Source organism: Triticum aestivum, chromosome 4A (genome assembly GCF_018294505.1).
Source record: "Triticum aestivum cultivar Chinese Spring chromosome 4A, IWGSC CS RefSeq v2.1, whole genome shotgun sequence".
Classification (NCBI taxonomy): Eukaryota; Viridiplantae; Streptophyta; class Magnoliopsida; order Poales; family Poaceae; genus Triticum; species Triticum aestivum.
In genome coordinates this window covers 690,042,537-690,059,952 of record NC_057803.1, presented here as the reverse complement: position 1 = coordinate 690,059,952, position 17,416 = coordinate 690,042,537, and the positions used below count along the sequence as shown (strand labels likewise).

General features: G+C 42.8%; 1 pseudogene; it reads right to left on the bottom strand.

Annotated features, from left to right (window-relative positions):
* On the bottom strand, window positions 1–2,552 carry LOC123084288 (probable inorganic phosphate transporter 1-4; annotated as a pseudogene).
* Window positions 2,553–17,416: the final 14,864 nt, after the last annotated feature.

Here is a 17,416-nt window from a genome sequence, read left to right as displayed (position 1 = left end):
TTACGAAATTTCCACGATGTGGATGAACTCAGCTTCAGCAACCATTGCAGATTCTTCAGGTGGTTCGCTTTCTTCCTCCATTTCTCCGGTGATATCCTCGGGTGACATCCGTTTGCACTCTGGAAATTCAAGAGTGAACATAACTCCAACCAGGTTGCAGCCTTCCAGTAGAAGCAGAGAGCTCCGGATGCTCGTATGAGAATAATGGAACCAGAGAACACCGATGATGGTACCACACTTTCCCCCCACAGCCAATATGTCGTTGCACGTTGACCACGACCGCGTCGAGAATATCTCCGTGGGCAGGATGAAGGTGGTGGAGTTGGGGCCAAAGTTTGTGAAGAAGAGGATCAATGCATACGTGACGGCGAAAGACTGCGTGCATACCGAGCTTGGACTAGAACTTTTAGAGCCCGGCAAGCCCGATCATGAAGATGGTCATCATGGTGAACCCCATGAGCAAGATCTTCATGCGGCCGATGAAGTCGACGAAGAGGATGGTGAGGAAGTACCCTGGCAGGGAACCGCCGACAACGATTATGGCCTGTGTGTGGGCTATCTTGTAGTTCTGCTCCAGAGGGCTCATGTCGGCCGCGTCTCCAAACCAGCCGATGCCGCTGAATATGTACTTCATGAAGAGATTGAGGGAGTAGAAGACGACGTCGAGGATGAACCAGCATAGGGTGGTGCCAAGGAGCTGCCAGCCATGCTTGTGGAGGAACTCCACATAAAAGAGGCTGAACTCATCCTGCCTGACGACGGCGTCCACATATGCATCTGATACGATGTCGATCACGTGGATCGTGGCCATGTGGGACGCCGCTAGCTTGAGGTTCTTGGCGATAAGCATGGTGAAGCACACCGTCTCGAACATCTTGATACGCCAGTAGTAGGTGAGGAGGACAGGAAAGGCGCCAAGCATGAGCACGATGTGCCACATGTAGTCCGCTTGCCAAAGCTGGTGAGTCTTGTACGCGGCTGTGTTCTTGAATCTCGCAGAGAGCACCCTTTATGCAGAGCAAGTATAATAAGGTATAGGATCAAGGAAAAAAATAGCGCCCGATACAAAATAGTGCCTACCCTTAAATTACACTATTAGCATGAAATAGCGTGCTATTGGCAAGACATTGTATACTGGTTTATTTAGCGGGACAATTATCTACACGCTGGAGTAACATTTCGTTATCTCTTTAGCCTTCCTCCGAAACAATTTCATATCGATGATTTCAGCTGCCACCCAAGAAGAAAAATATTGCTCCAGGTGATTATGATTCACTGTTTATTTTAGCGGTGTTTATGTTTCGTCACATGTAAAAGTGATTTGGTATCTTCCATAGAGCTGCTGAATTTGGTCTTCTAATAGCTGATACATGCATCATTTATTATCTTTTGTGACCTATTTAAGATTTAGTCTCCAATATATTAGAGCTACACCTTTGTGTATATGATATTAGTAGTTGCTTCCTTCATCGGAGTTGGTCCAAAAAAATGTGTAGACCATGATTATTTCTTTCTAGAATGGGAAGGTAAATAGAAGAGGAATAGTACATCTCTCGATTGCACGGTTCATGGCAAATCCGTGGCACAGTTATGTGTTTGCTGATGTTTGAACAATCAATGATTTGGTACAACTTCTAATGTTACTTTTGTAGAATATATGGTTAGCCAAAAAAATCTTATATTTTGAGAGAGAGGGAGTAGTTGTGGGGTTAATATTCCTACACCGTCTGGAGACCATTTACTCTTGAAACAGGCTCTTGACCTGCTTTATATATAAAAGGAACAACACCCAAGTTACACGGCGAAACAATACAATATGGTGAGGTAGCCCAATGAAACAGCAGACCCCAAAATACCGGGCCAACACAATCGCACAATGTAAATCTATTTAGGAAGCTCCTGATTCTCTTCGTTGAAATCGGTTAGCGAGGAGTGGTCTCTGCAAAGGTTGTCTTTGTGTATGCCACCACATTTATGAAAAAAATCAGATGTTGGGTTGCAGGTGCTGGAATTTTGTCTATTTTGGGCCTAGCCCAATAGCAGCTTCAGAAATTCCTATAAATCCTAGAGGCCCACGCAGCCCATTCGTGCAAGGCAAGAGGTGAAACTAAAGTTTAGTCCCGCCTTGCTAGTTTAGAGGGAGTTGGACCTGTTTATAAGGGAGGCTCCTTCCCCACTTGTATGAGCATGAGAACAAGAGGGACATCCACGCGCGCTCCTCCTCCGCCGCCCGCCGCACCGCGACACGACGCGGGTTGCGGGAACGAGCCGATGTCTAAATTTTTGCCACGCACGACGGGTATACGAATGGTCACACAGGAGCTGAAACGTTTTTGCTGTAGTGGAGCCTGAATACGAACGGCGCACCTCTTCGCGTGTTGCCTGTTCGTTTCGTCTCCCTCCGTTGCTTCACCTCCCGGCGCAGCCTGTTCGCGTCCTTCTCTTGTGCCTATATAAGAGAGGTCGCTCCTCTCCAGAGAGACACACCAGAACTACTTCCTCCTCTCGCCACCGGTTCCTCAGCACTACGCTGCTACTACGATCTTCCCCATCTCGGCTTGCGGCATGCACCGCAGGTTGGGACAGTAGGCCTTCGAAATCACACCTTTTGAGTCCTGTACGGGAGAAGGGTGATAAGGTTTTTGGCGAGCGCTCTGCGCGACTACTGACTTCTTCATCACGGACGCCCCGGACTCCGACGACTACTTCCCCGACGACGACTTCTTCCCCGACGTCCACGACCTCCTCGACAACATGGCTGGCGAGGACACCAACCCCAAGTCCAGCGCTTCTGCTGCTGCTGCTGCCTCGTACGTGTTCGTCTCCTTTCTATTAGAGGTTCTGCTACAGTTCCTTGTTCTAGTGTTTTCCCTAGATATGTTATACTCTATTTCATATATGCAACTTAATATACTGTCTGCCCAATATATGTTTAGTTACGGTTCATATATGAAGATGTTGTTTACCTTCCCTTTGTCAAATCACATGGCCTGTTTTATCACTACTACACTAGTCATGCTTTATCTAGTATTTCTGTTAATAAAATCACTCGGTAAATTGCTCATATTTCCAACAATCCAAAAACCTTATAATAGGCAATTTACCCCGAGTGGTTTTGCTGCTTCCATGAGTCCTCCTATGTTTGAGGGTATCCACTATAAGAGGTGGCGCGTGAGAGCAGTCTTATGGTTTCAGACCATGAGCTGCTATGACGCCACTCTTGGCAAACCTGAAGGAGAGCAAGATGCCCAACAGGCACAAGCTTTTCGGAAAATGGATACCTTGTTTAAGGCTGCTCTCTTGAGTGTTCTTGGTGAGAACATAGTTGATGCTTATGCGTCAATTGACAATGGAAAAGATATGTGGGACGCACTCGAGGCCAAGTTTGGGGTCTCGAATGCCGGCACTGAGCTGTACATCATGGAGCAATTCTATGATTACAGGATGACTGAAGAGCGCTCCGTGGTTGAGCAGGCTCATGAGATACAGTCATTTGCTAGAGAACTTGAGCAGTTCAATTGCATGCTACCGAACAAGTTTGTTGTTGGGGGTATCATCACTAAGCTTCCTCCTTCATGGAGGAACTTTGCTACCTTACTGAAGCATAAGAGACAGGAGTTTTCCGTTCCGGATCTCATTGGTACTCTTGATGTGGAAGAAAAGGTGAGAGCAAAGGACACACGTGCTCGAGGTATTGAGGGAGGATCTAGTGCCAATCTGGTACAGAAGAAAAACTTCCAGTCCCACAAGTTTAAGAACAAGGGCAAGCTTGATGGTAAAGCAAAGTTTGATGGGAAGAACAAGGCTGTGCAGCACACGAACTTCAAGAAGAAGAATGACAAGAAGAAAGGTGTCTGTCATGTGTGTGGAGATCCTGATCATTGGGCTCCTAGTTGCCCCAATCGCTATGACAAGCGTCATCTTGGGAAAGGCGGCAAGACCGCTAATGTTGTCATTGGAGACACTGACATGAAGGATGTTGGGTATGGTATATTTCCCACTATTCTTTCAGTATGTCATTCTCCTGATTGGTTGATTGACACGGGTGCTAATGTGCATGTATGAGGTGATATTTCCATGTTTTTGTCTTATCAGACCGCAGGGACTTCAACCGTGCTGATGGGAAACGGTTCAAGTGCTTCTGTTCGTGGTGTTGGCACGGTCGATCTGAAGTTTACTTCGGGGAAAATCGTGCGGCTAAAGAACGTGCATTATGTCCCCTCCGTCAATAAAAATCTTGTTACCGGATCTCTTCTGTGTAGAGATGGCTATAAGCTTGTCTTTGAGTCGAATAAATTTGTAATATCCAAGTATGGAACCTTTGTTGGTAAAGGCTATGAGTCAGGAGGTCTGTTTCGTTTATCCTTATCAGACGTTTGCAATAAAGTTGTTAATCATATTTGCAACAATAGTGAATCAAATGTGTGGCATTCACGTCTTTGTCATGTTAACTTTGGTTGCATGTCACGACTAGCGAAGTTGAACTTAATCCCTTGTTTCACCATTGTCAAGGGATCTAAGTGTCAAGTGTGTGTGCAAGCTAAGCAACCTCGTAAGTCTCACGTGACTGCGGAGATGAGAAATCTTGCACCACTAGAACTTATACATTCAGATCTATGTGAAATGAATGGTGTTTTGACAAAAGGTGGAAAGAAATATTTCATGACGTTAATTGACGACTCCACTAGATACTGCCGTGTGTATCTTCTGAAATCTAAGGATGAGGCTTTGAACTTTTTCATGATCTATAAAGCTGAAGTGGAAAACCAACTTGATCGGAAAATCAAGAGGCTTAGGTCCGACCGTGGTGGAGAGTATTTTTCCAATGAAATTGATGCTTTTTGTGCGGAATATAGAATAATCCATGAGAGGACGCCTCCCTACTCACCTCAGTCAAATGGGGTGGCCGAAAGAAAGAACCGTACTCTAACTGGTTTGGTTAACACCATGTTAGACACATCGGGTCTCTCCAAGGCATGGTGGGGGGAGGCGATATTGACTGCATGTCATGTCCTAAACAGAGTTCCCAGAAAGAACAAAGAGATAACTTCATTCGAGGAATGGGAGAAGAAAAGGTTAAAACTCTCTTATCTGTGAACATGGGGCTGTTTGGCGAAAGTCAATGTACCAATTCCAAAGAAGCGGAAGCTGGGACCAAAAACTATGGATTGTGTTTTCCTGGGATATGCTTTTCATAGCATTGGCTATAGATTCTTGATTGTAAAATCTGAGGTACCTGACATGCATGTCGGTACGATCATGGAGTCGAATGATGCGACTTCCTTTGAAGATATCTTTCCCATGAAGGATATGGCTACCTCATCTAATCAGGAGATGCCTAGTTCATCGAATCAGGAACCAGTTACAATTACTAAACCTGCCATTTCGATGGAACACTTTGAAAGTCCTATGGAGGAGAACAATGAAGTTCCTACTAGGAGCAAGAGACAAAGGACTGCCAAGTCTTTTGGTGATGATTTTCTTGTGTATCTCATAGATGACACTCCCAGTTCTATTTTGGAGGCCTATGCATCAGAAGATGCTGACTACTGGAAGGAAGCGGTTCGTAGCGAGATGGATTCCATCTTGGCGAATGAAACTTGGGAGATAACTGATCGTCCTTATGGGTGCAAACCTATAGGATGCAAATGGGTATTCAAGAAGAAGCTTAGGCCTGATGGTACTATCGTAAAGTACAAGGCTCGGCTCGTGGCAAAGGGTTATACCCAAAAGGAAGGTGAAGACTTCTTTGATACTTACTCACCTGTGGCTCGACTGACCACTATTCGAGTTCTACTTTCACTAGCTGCCTCACATGGTCTTCTCGTTCATCAAATGGATGTTAAGACTGCTTTCCTAAATGGAGAGTTGGATGAGGAAATTTATATGGAACAACCAGATGGATTTGTAATAGATAGTCAGGAAGGGAAAGTGTGCAAGTTGCTGAAGTCTTTGTATGGACTCAAGCAAGCACCCAAACAATGGCATGAGAAGTTCGAAAGAACTTTAACAGCTGCAGGCTTTGTTGTGAACGAAGCTCACAAATGTGTGTACTATCGCCATGGTGGGGGCAAGGGAGTTATGCTTTGCTTGTATGTTGATGACATACTGATTTTCGGAACAAATCTGAATGTTATTAAGGAGGTCAAGGATTTCCTATCTCACTGTTTTGAGATGAAGGATTTAGGAGTGGCTGATGTCATTCTGAACATCAAGGTGTTGAGAGATGATGATGGTGGGATTACATTGCTTCAATCTCACTATGTGGAAAAGATCTTGAGTCGCTTTGGCTATAGTGACTGCAAGCCCTCTCCAACACCATATGATGCTAGTGTGCTGCTTCGAAAGAATCGAAGAATTGCTAGAGATCAATTGAAGTATTCTCAGATTATTGGCTCGCTTATGTACTTAGCAAGTGCTACAAGACCTAACATCTCTTTTTCTGTTAGCAAACTAAGTCGGTTTGTTTCAAAACCAGGAGATGTGCATTGGAAAGCTCTAGAGAGAGTTTTGCGTTATTTGAAAGGCACTGCGAATTATGGAATTCACTACACTGGGCATCCAAAGGTGCTTGAAGGGTATAGTGACTCAAATTGGATCTCAGATACTGATGAGATAAAGGCCACGAGCGGTTATGTATTCACTCATGGAGGTGGCGCTGTTTCTTGGAAGTCTTGCAAGCAGACAATCTTAACGAGGTCAACAATGGAAGCAGAACTCACAGCACTAGATACAGCTACGGTCGAAGCAGATTGGCTTCGCCGGCTCTTGAATGACTTGCCGGTAGTTGAGAAACCTGTACCGGGTATCCTTATGAACTGTGACAATCAAACTATGATCACTAAAGTGAGCAGCTCAAAGGATAACATGAAGTCATCAAGACACGTTCAGAGAAGGTTAAAGTCCGTCAGAAAAATGAAAAACTCCGGAGTTATTGAATTGGATTATATCCAAACATCTAAAAATCTGGCAGATCCTTTTACTAAGGGTCTATCATGTAATGTGATAGATAATGCATCGAGGGAGATGGGTATGAGACCCACAATATGAGTTGTTCACAGTGGTAACCCATTCTTTATGATCGGAGATCCCGTGAATTAGATGTGGAAGACAAGCTGTTGGTCAACTGGGAGGAGAGTATCCCTACTGTTAAAATACCACTCCATGAAGATGTAATACTCTCCTAATCTGCATGGCATGTTGACGTATATCTTAATGTGTTCTAAGTGGCTTTTTGAAGCAGAGATGTTGTCCTGCAGAGCATCTTTTGAAGAACGCTCCTATATGAGTCTGATTGTTAAACGTCGCAATCTATGAGAGTAGGGTTCTCTCTAGTAAACTCATGAAAGGTCACGGAGTATGACGCATAAGCTCCACCCGTGGGAAAGACCCACGGTAGCCACATATTGGTCAAGGCTTTATGTGAAACTAGATTCGCAGAAAACTTGCAGTTCAAGGCCCAGTCCACTGTTCAAGTTCTCAACTAGTGTAGCATAGGGTTCTAGGTGGAAGTTCAACTTAACAGTCTCCACTGCAGTATATAAAACAGTGTTTTAGAACCAAAGGCAAATTTTGTGTGCCTCTGGGATCTAGTGGGGGATTGCTGGAATTTTGTCTATTTTGGGCCTAGCCCAATAGCAGTTTCAGAAATTCCTATAAATCCTAGAGGCCCACACAGCCCATTCGTGCAAGGCAAGAGGTGGAACTAAAGTTTAGTCCCACCTTGCTAGTTTAGAGGGAGTTGGACCTCTTTATAAGGGAGGCTCCTTCCCCACTTGTATGAGCATGAGAACAAGAGGGAGCTGGACGAATTGACAACTTTGCTGACGAACTTGCTGCCGTTGCTAGAAAAAGGAAGGCGACGACAGTTGTTCCTTAGCCCTTACGTGCACAATCAAACTAATGATATCTTTGTTTGCGTTTTTTTCTTAGCCCTTACGTGCAAAAATATAAATAAAATACTCCACCATCACATAAACAAAGGGCTCAATTTTTTATGATTTAAAAATGTTCACTAATTCAAAGAAAATGTGAATTTACAAAATGTTGCTAATTTTAAAAATGCTCTTGGATTTTCAAAAAATCATGAATTTGAAAAATATACATGGAATTAACAAAGTTCACGATTTTGAACAACTCTTCAGGAATTTAATTTTGTTCATGGACTTTAGAAAATGTTCATGAAAAAATTGGAAAATGTTTGTGAAGTTAAAAATATTTCGGAACTTTGATAAATGTTTTACTAATTTTAAAAAGTTCAGGGATTTGAAAATGTTTGTGGATTTTAAAAGTTCATGAATTTTTAAATGTTCACGAATTTTGAAAAAGCTCATGACAATTTATATATTATTGATGGCGTTTTCAAAATCTTTGCAAATCTTAAAAATATTCAAATACAATAATACCATTCACGGTTTTGAAAATAAATTGTGGATTAAAAGTTGCTGAATAATTTGAAAAATGTTTAAAAAGTTTAGGTAGTATTAGTGAATTAAAATGTCACATTTCGGAAAGCACATGAATTTGAGAAGATATCTCCTAGTTTTAAGAAAAACACACTTTTAAAGAAATTAGATTTTAAAAATCAGTTACTCCTTCAACTAGAAAAAGAAAGAATTAACCTAAATGAAAAAGGAAATGCAAAGAAACAAAAAAATAGAATAAAAATGTAGAAAACGAAGAGAAAAAAAGTGAAATGGGTGTAAGCTTCTTGAAACTTCCTAGAACTGGGAGTGAGTAGAAACTTTACATGGGTCAGCCCATACAAAAACATTTGAAAGAAAAATGTATAGAAATCACCTACAAATCTACTTCATGGAGCCAAATCCCCTTGAAATCAACTTATATATAGTTTTTACCCTCGAAACTTCAAAACCATAAAAATCACCCCCCTTGAGTGGCTTTGAAGCTACATGTCCAATTTTGGTTGGTTTTCACTGGTGTTTAGAACATTGACTTCCTCTTTCCTTTTCCCGTGTGTGTCCATCTTGTCGCCTGCTCCTTCTTCCCCTTTGATGGAGCGTCACATGATGCCAGGCTCAGTGCGGCCAATCCGCCTTCCTCCTTGTGCAGTCTGGCACCTGGCTCGGCGCCACCTGCCCAGCTGCCTACCTCTCTCACGCACCCTGCCGCCGGCCTCCCCTGTGGGCATCAAAGGAAGGGATCCCTAATTGAGTAATAGAAATTCTTTTGGAAGCCACTGGAGGAGGGTGTGCTGAAAATTAATGTCGACGCGAGCTTTTGGTAACACTGTAGAAAGGGGAGCACTGGGCTAGCAGTCAAGGACCACGATGGAACGCTGGTGCATGCCCAGGCAAAATGGTACGGATGAAAATGCCATAAATGGGGTAATTACTATAAGAAAATGCTAAAAGAGGGGGTAAAAAATTGAAATTAGCACTATTATTTGCTACGTGTACTTTTATTAGTTGTGTTATTGCCACTTCTTTTGGAGTCTATCCCATCTCATGTCACAGTGAACACTATGTATAATCAAAACATTTCAAAGATATAAGTTCTCAGTGTTTGAGTAATTTTGAGAAGATAATCAGCAACAAGGTTGAACCCTGGCATCCAGGGACAAGTTTGTTGGAAATATGCCCTAGAGGCAATAATAAAATGGTTATTATTATATTTCCTTGTTCATGATAATTGTCTATTGTTCATGCTATAATTGTATTAACTGGAAACCGTAATACATGTGTGAATACATAGACCACAACATGTCCCTAGTGAGCCTCTAGTTGACTAGCTGGTTGATACATAGATGGTTATGGTTTCCTGACCATGGACATTGGATGTCATTGATAACGGGATCACGTCATTAGGAGAATGATGTGATGGACAAGACCCAATCCTAAGCATAGCACAAAATCGTGTAGTTCGTTTGCTAAAAGCTTTTCTAATGTCAAGTATCATTTCCTTGGACCATGAGATTGTGCAACTCCCGGATACCGTAGGAATGCTTTGGGTGTGCCAAACGTCACAACATAACTGGGTGGCTATAAAGGTGCACTACGGGTATCTCCGAAAGTGTTTGTTGGGTTGGCACGAATCGAGACTGGGATTTGTCACTCCGTGTGATGGAGAGGTATCTCTGGGCCCACTCGGTAATGCATCATCATAATGAGCTCAATGTGACTAAGTAGTTAGTCACGGGATCATGCATTACGGAACGAGTAAAGTGACTTGCCGGTAACGAGATTGAACGAGGTATTGGGATACCGACGATCAAATCTCGGGCAAGTAACGTATCGATTGACAAAGGGAATTGTATACGGGATTGCTTGAATCCTTGACATCGTGGTTCATCCAATGAGATCATCATGGAACATGTGGGAGCCAACATGGGTATCCAGATCCCTCTGTTGGTTATTGGCCAGAGAGCTGTCTCGGTCATGTCTGCATGATTCCCGAACCCGTAGGGTCTACACACTTAAGGTTCGGTGACGCTAGAGTTGTTATGGGAATTAGTGTGTAGTTACCAAATGTTGTTCGGAGTCCCGGATGAGATCCCGGACGTCACAAGGAGTTACGTAATGGTCCGGAGGTAAAGATTTATATATGGGAAGTCCTATTTTGGCCACCGGAAAATGTTCGGGATTTTTCGGTATTGTACAGGGAAGGTTCTAGAAGGTTCCGGAGTGGGACCCACCTGCATGGGGGGACCCACATGAACGTGGGTAGTGGGGGCAAGGCCCCACACCCCTGGTCAAGGCGCACCAAGATCCCCCCTTAGAAGGAATAAGATCATATCCTGAACGGATAAGATAAAGATCCCTAAAAAAGGGGGATAACAATCGGTGGGGAAGGAAATGATGGGATTTCTTTCCTCTCACCTTTGCCAACGCCCTGATGGACTTGGAGGGCAAGAAACCAGCCCCCTCCACCCCTATATATTGTGGGGAGGCACATGGGAGTTTCACCCTTCCCCTGGCGCAACCCTCTCCCTGCCCAACACCTCCTCCTCCGTAGTAGTGCTTGGCGAAGCTCTACCGGAGTACTGCAAGCTCCACCACCACGCCGTCGTGCTACCAGAGCTCTCCCTCAACTTCTTCTCTCCCCTTTCTGGATCAAGAAGGAGGAGACGTCCCCGGGCTGTACGTGTGTTGAACGCGGAGGCACCGTTATTCGGTGCTTAGATCGGATTCGGCCGCGATCTGAATCGCTTAGTGAACGACTCCACCGACCATGTTCTTGCAACGCTTCCACCGATCAAGAAGGGTATGAAGATGCACTCCCCTCTCTCTCTTTGCTAGTTACTCCATAGATTGATCTTGGTGATGCGTAGAAAATTTTGAATTTCTGCTACGTTCCCCAACAGTGGCATCATGAGCTAGGTGTATTGCATAGATTCTATGCACGAGTAGAACACAAGTAGTTGTGGGCGTTGGTTTGTTCAATTTTCTTACCGTTAGTAGTTCTATATTGATTCGGCAGCATCGTGGGATGAAGCGTCCCGGACCGACCTTACACGTACGCTTACGTGAGACAGGTTCCACCGACTGACATGCACTTGTTGCATAAAGGTGGCTAGCGGGTGCCAGTCTCTCCCACTTTAGTCGAATCGGATTCGATGAAAAGGGTCCTTATGAAGTGTAAGTAGCAATTGGCATATCACGGTTGTGGCTTTTGCGTAGGTAAGAAACGTTCTTGCTAGAAACTCATAGCAGCCACGTAAAACATGCAACAACAATTAGAGAATGTCTAACTTGTTTTTGCAGGGTATGCTATGTGATGTGATATGGCCAAAAGAATGTGATGAATGATATATGAGATTGATCATGTTCTTGTAATAGGAATCACGACTTGCATGTCGATGAGTATGACAACCGGCAGGAGCCATAGGAGTTGTCTTAATTTATTGTATGACCTGCGTGTCATTGAAAACACCATGTAATTACTTTACTTTATTGCTAAACCATTAGCCATAGTAGTAGAAGTAATAGTTGGCGAGACAACTTCATGAAGACACGATGATGGAGATCATGGTGTCATGCCGGTGACGAAGGTGATCATGTCGTGCCTCAAGATGGAGATGAAAGGCGCAAGATGATATTGACCATATCATGTCACTTTATGATTTGCATGTGATGTTTGTCATGTTTACATCTTATTTGCTTAGAACGATGGTAGCATAAATAAGATGATCCCTCATTAAAATTTCAAGAAAGTGTTCCCCCTAACTGTGCACCGTTCCGAAAGTTCGTTGTTTCGAAGCACCACATGATGATCGGATGTGATAGATTCTAACGTTCACATACAACGGGTGTAAGCCAGATTTACACATGCAAAACACTTAGGTTGAATTGGCGAGCCTAGCATGTACATACATGGCCTCGGAACACAAGAGACCGAAAGGTCGAACATGAGTCGTATAGTAGATACGATCAACATGGAGATGTTCACCGATGATGACTAGTCCGTCTGACGTGACGATCGGACACGGCCTAGTTGACTCGGATCATGTATCACTTAGATGACTAGAGGGATGTCTATCTGAGTGGGAGTTCATTAATAGATGAACTTAATTATCATGAACACAGTCAAAAGGACTTTGCAAATTATGTCGTAGCTTGCGCTTTAGTTCTACTGTTTAAGATATGTTCCTAGAGAAAATTTTAGTTGAAAGTTGATAGTAGCAATTATGCGGACTGGGTCCGTATACTGAGGATTGTCCTCATTGCTGCACAGAAGGATTATGTCCTTAATGCACCACTCGGTGTGCTGAACCTCGAGCGTCGTTTGTGGATGTTGCGAACATCTGACATACACGTTTTGATGACTACGTGATAGTTCAGTGCGTAATGTTAAACGGTTTAGAATTGAGGCACCGAAGACATTTTTGAAACGTCGCAGAACATATGAGATGTTCCAAGAGCTGAAATTGGGATTTGAGGCTCGTGCCCACGTCAAGAGGTGTAAGACCTCCGACAAGTTTCTTAGCCTGCAAACTAAGGGAGAAAAGCTCAATCATTGAGCATGTGCTCAGATTGTCTGAGTACTACAATCACTTGAATCAAGTGGGAGTTAATCTTCCAGATGAGATAGTGATGGTTCTCCATAGTCACTGCCACCAAGCTATTAGAGCTTCGTAATGAACTATAACATATCAGGAATAGACATGATGATCCTTGAGCAATTCGTGATGTTTGACACCGCGAAAGTAGAAATTGAGTAGGAGCATCAATTGTTGATGGTTAGTAAAACCACTAGTTTCAAGAAGGGCAAGGGCAAGAAGGGATACTTCATGAAACGGCAAATCAGTTGCTGCTCTAGTGAAGAAACCCAAGCTTGAACCCAAAACCCGAGACTAAGTGCTTCTGTAATGAGGGGACCAGTCATTGAAGCAGAACTACCCTAGATACTAGATAGATGAGAAGGCTGGCAAGGTTGACAGAAGTATATTGGATATACATTGTATTAAATGTGTACTTTACTAGTACTCCTAGTAGCACTAGGGTATTAAGATACCGGTTCGGTTGCTAAGTGTTAGTAACTCGAAATAAAAATGCTATGGAATAAACGGAGACTAGCTAAAGGTGAGATGACGATATATGTTGGAAGTGTTTCCAAGGTTGATGTGATCAAGCATCGCCTGCTCCCTCTACCATCGAGATTAGTGTTAAATCTAAATAATTGTTATTTAGTGTTCGCGCTGAGCATAGACATGATTGGATTATGTTTATCGCAATACGGTTATTCATTTAAGGATAATAATGGTTACTCTGTTTATTTGAATAATACCTTCAACGGTCTTGCACCTAAAATGAATGGTTTATTGAATCTCGATCATAGTGATACACATGTTCATGCCAAAAGATATAAGATAGTAATGATAGTACCACATACTTGTGGCACTGCCGTTTGAGTCATATTGGTATAAAACGCATGAAGAAGCTCCATGTTGATGGATCTTTGGACTCACTCGTTTTTGAAAAGTTTTGAGACATGCAAACCATGTCTATTGGTGTATACGCATGAAGAAACTCCATGCAGATGGATCGTTTGGACTCACTTGATTTTGAATCACTTGAGACATGCAAATCATACCACATGGGCAAGATGACTGAAAGGCCTCGTTTTCAGTAAGATGAAACAAGAAAGCAACTTGTTGGAAGTAATACATTTTGATGTGTGCAGTCCAATGAGTGCTGAGGCACGCAGTGGATATCGTTATGTTCTTGCTTCACAGATGATTTGAGTAGATGCTGAGTATATTTACTTGATGAAACACAAGTCTGAATTATTGAAAGGTTCAAGTAATTTCAGAGTGAAATTGAAGATCGTCGTGACAAGAGGATAAGATGTCTATGATATGATCATAGAGATGAATATCTAAGTTACGAGTTTGGCTCACAATTAAGACATTGTGGAAATTGTTTCACAACTAATAACGCCTGGAACACCATAGTGTGATGGTGTGTCCGAACATCATAACTGCACCCTATTGGATATGGTGCATACCATGCTGTCTCTTATCGAATTACCACTATCGTTTATGGTTTAGGCATTAGAGACAACCACATTCACTTTAAATAGGGCACCACGCGATTCCGTTGAGACGACACCATATGAACTATGGTTTAGAGAAACCTAAGTTGTCGTTTCTTAAAAGTTTAGGGATGCGACGCTTATGTGAAAAAGGTTTCATCCTGATAAGCTCGAACCCAAAGCGGATAAATTCATCTTCATAGGACACCCAAAACAGTTGGGTATACCTCCTATTTCAGATCTAGAAGCAAAATTGATTGTTTCTAGAAACGGGTCCTTTCTCGAGGAAAAGTTTCTCTCGAAAGAATTGAGTGGGAGGATAGTGGAGACTTGATGAGGTTATTGAACCGTCACTTCAACTAGTGTGTAGCAGGGCACATGAAGTTGTTCATGTGGCGCCTGCACCAATTGAAGTGGAAGCTGACGATAGTGATCATGAAACTTCAGATCAAGTCACTACCAAACCTCGTAGGTCGACAAGCATGCGTACTACTTCAGAGTGGTACCTAATCCTGTTTTAGAGGTCATGTTGCTGGACAACAATGAACCTACGAGCTATGAAGAAGCGATGATGGGCCCAGATTCCGACGAATGGCTCGAGGCCATAAAATCTGAGAGAGGATCCATGTATGAAAACAAAGTATAGACTTTGGAAGAACCACTCGATGGTCGTAAGGCTATTGAGTACAGATGGATTTTTTAAAAAGGAAGACGGACAATGATGGTAAGTGTCACCATTAAGAAAGCTCGACTTGCCGCTAAGATGTTTTTCGACAAGTTCAAGGAGTTGACTACGATGAGACTTTCTCACTCGTAGCGATGCTAAGAGTCTGTTGGAATTATATTAGCAGCTACTGCACTGTTTATGAAATCTTGCAGATAGGATTCAAAACATTTTTTCCTCGACGATTTTCTTGAGGAAAGGTTGTATGTGATACAACCAGAAGGTTTTGTCAATCCTGAAAGATGCTAACAAGTATGCAAAGCTCCAGTAATCCTTCTAATTAAGGAATGGAGTAAGCATCTCGGAGATCGAATATACGCTTTGATGAGATGATCAAATATTTTGGGTTTATACAAAGTTTATGAGAAACTTGTATTTTCAAAGAAGTGAGTGGGAGCACTATAGCATTTCTGATGAGTATATGTTGTTGACATATTGTTGATCGGAAATGATGTTGAATTTCTGGAAAGCATATAGGGTTATTTGAAAAGTGTTTTTCAATGGAAAACATGGATTAAGATACTTGAACATTGAGCATCAAGATCTATAAGGATAGATAAAAAATCGCTTGATAGTACTTTCAAATGAATACGCACCATGACAAGATTTTGAAGGAGTTCAAAATAGATCGGCAAAGAAGGAGTTCTTGGCTGTGTTATAAGGTGTGAGTATTGAGTAAGACTCAAGACCTGACCAGGGCTGAAGAGAGAGGAAGGACGAAGGTCGTCCCCTATGCTTTAGACGTAGGCTCTACAGTATGCTATGCTGTGTACTGCACCTGAAGTGTGCCTTGCCATGAGTCAGTCAAGGGGTACAAGAGTGATCCGGAAATGGATCACAGGACAACGGTCAAAGTTATCCTTAGTGACTAGTGGACTAAGGAATTTTTCTCGATTATGGAGGTGGTAAAATAGTTCGTCATAAAGGGTTACGTCGATGCAAACTTTGACACTAATCTGGATGACTCTGAATAGTAAACCGAATTCATTTAGTAGAACAGTTATTTGGAATAGTTCCAAATAGTGCGTGGTAGCTGCATCTACAAGATGACATGGAGATTTGTAAAGCACACATGGATCTGAAAGGTTCAGACCCATTGACTAATAACCTCTCTCACAAGCGAGATATGATCAAACCCCATGGGTGTTGAATTCATTACGATCACATAGTAATGTGAACTAGATTATTGACTCTAGTGCAAGTGGGAGACTGTTGGAAATATGCCCTAGAGGCAATAATAAAATGGTTATTATTATATTTCCTTGTTCATGATAATTGTCTATTGTTCATGCTATAATTGTATTAACTGGAAACCGTAATACATGTGTGAATACATAGACCACAATATGTCCCTAGTGAGCCTCTAGTTGACTAGCTGGTTGATCAATAGATGGTTATGGTTTCCTGACCATGGACATTGGATGTCATTGATAACGGGATCACATCATTAGGAGAATGATGTGATGGACAAGACCCAATCCTAAGCATAGCACAAGATCGTGTAGTTCGTTTGCTAAAAGCTTTTCTAATGTCAAGTATCATTTCCTTAGACCATGAGATTATGCAACTCCCGGATACCGTAGGAATGCTTTGGGTGTGCCAAACGTTACAACGTAACTGGGTGGATATAAAGGTGCACTACGGGTATCTCCGAAAGTGTCTGTTGGGTTGGCACGAATCGAGACTGGGATTTGTCACTCCGTGTGACGAAGAGGTATCTCTGGGCCCACTCGGTAATGCATCATCATAATGAGCTCAATGTGACTAAGTAGTTAGTCACGGGACCATGCATTACGGAACGAGTAAAGTGACTTGGCGGTAACGAGATTGAACGAGGTATTGGGATACCGACGATCGAATCTCGGGCAAGTAACGTACCGATTGACAAAGGGAATTGTATACGGGATTGCTTAAATCCTTGACATCGTGGTTCATCTGATGAGATCATCGTGGAACATGTGGGAGCAAACATGGGTATCCAGATCCTGCTGTTGGTTATTGGCCAGAGAGCTGTCTCGGTCATGTCTGCATGATTCCCGAACCCGTAGGGTCTACACACTTAAGGTTCGGTGACGCTAGAGTTGTTATGGGAATTAGTGTGGAGTTACCAAATGTTGTTCGGAGTCCCGGATGAGATCCCGGACGTCACGAGGAGTTCCGGAATGGTCCGGAGGTAAAGATTTATATATGGGAAGTCCT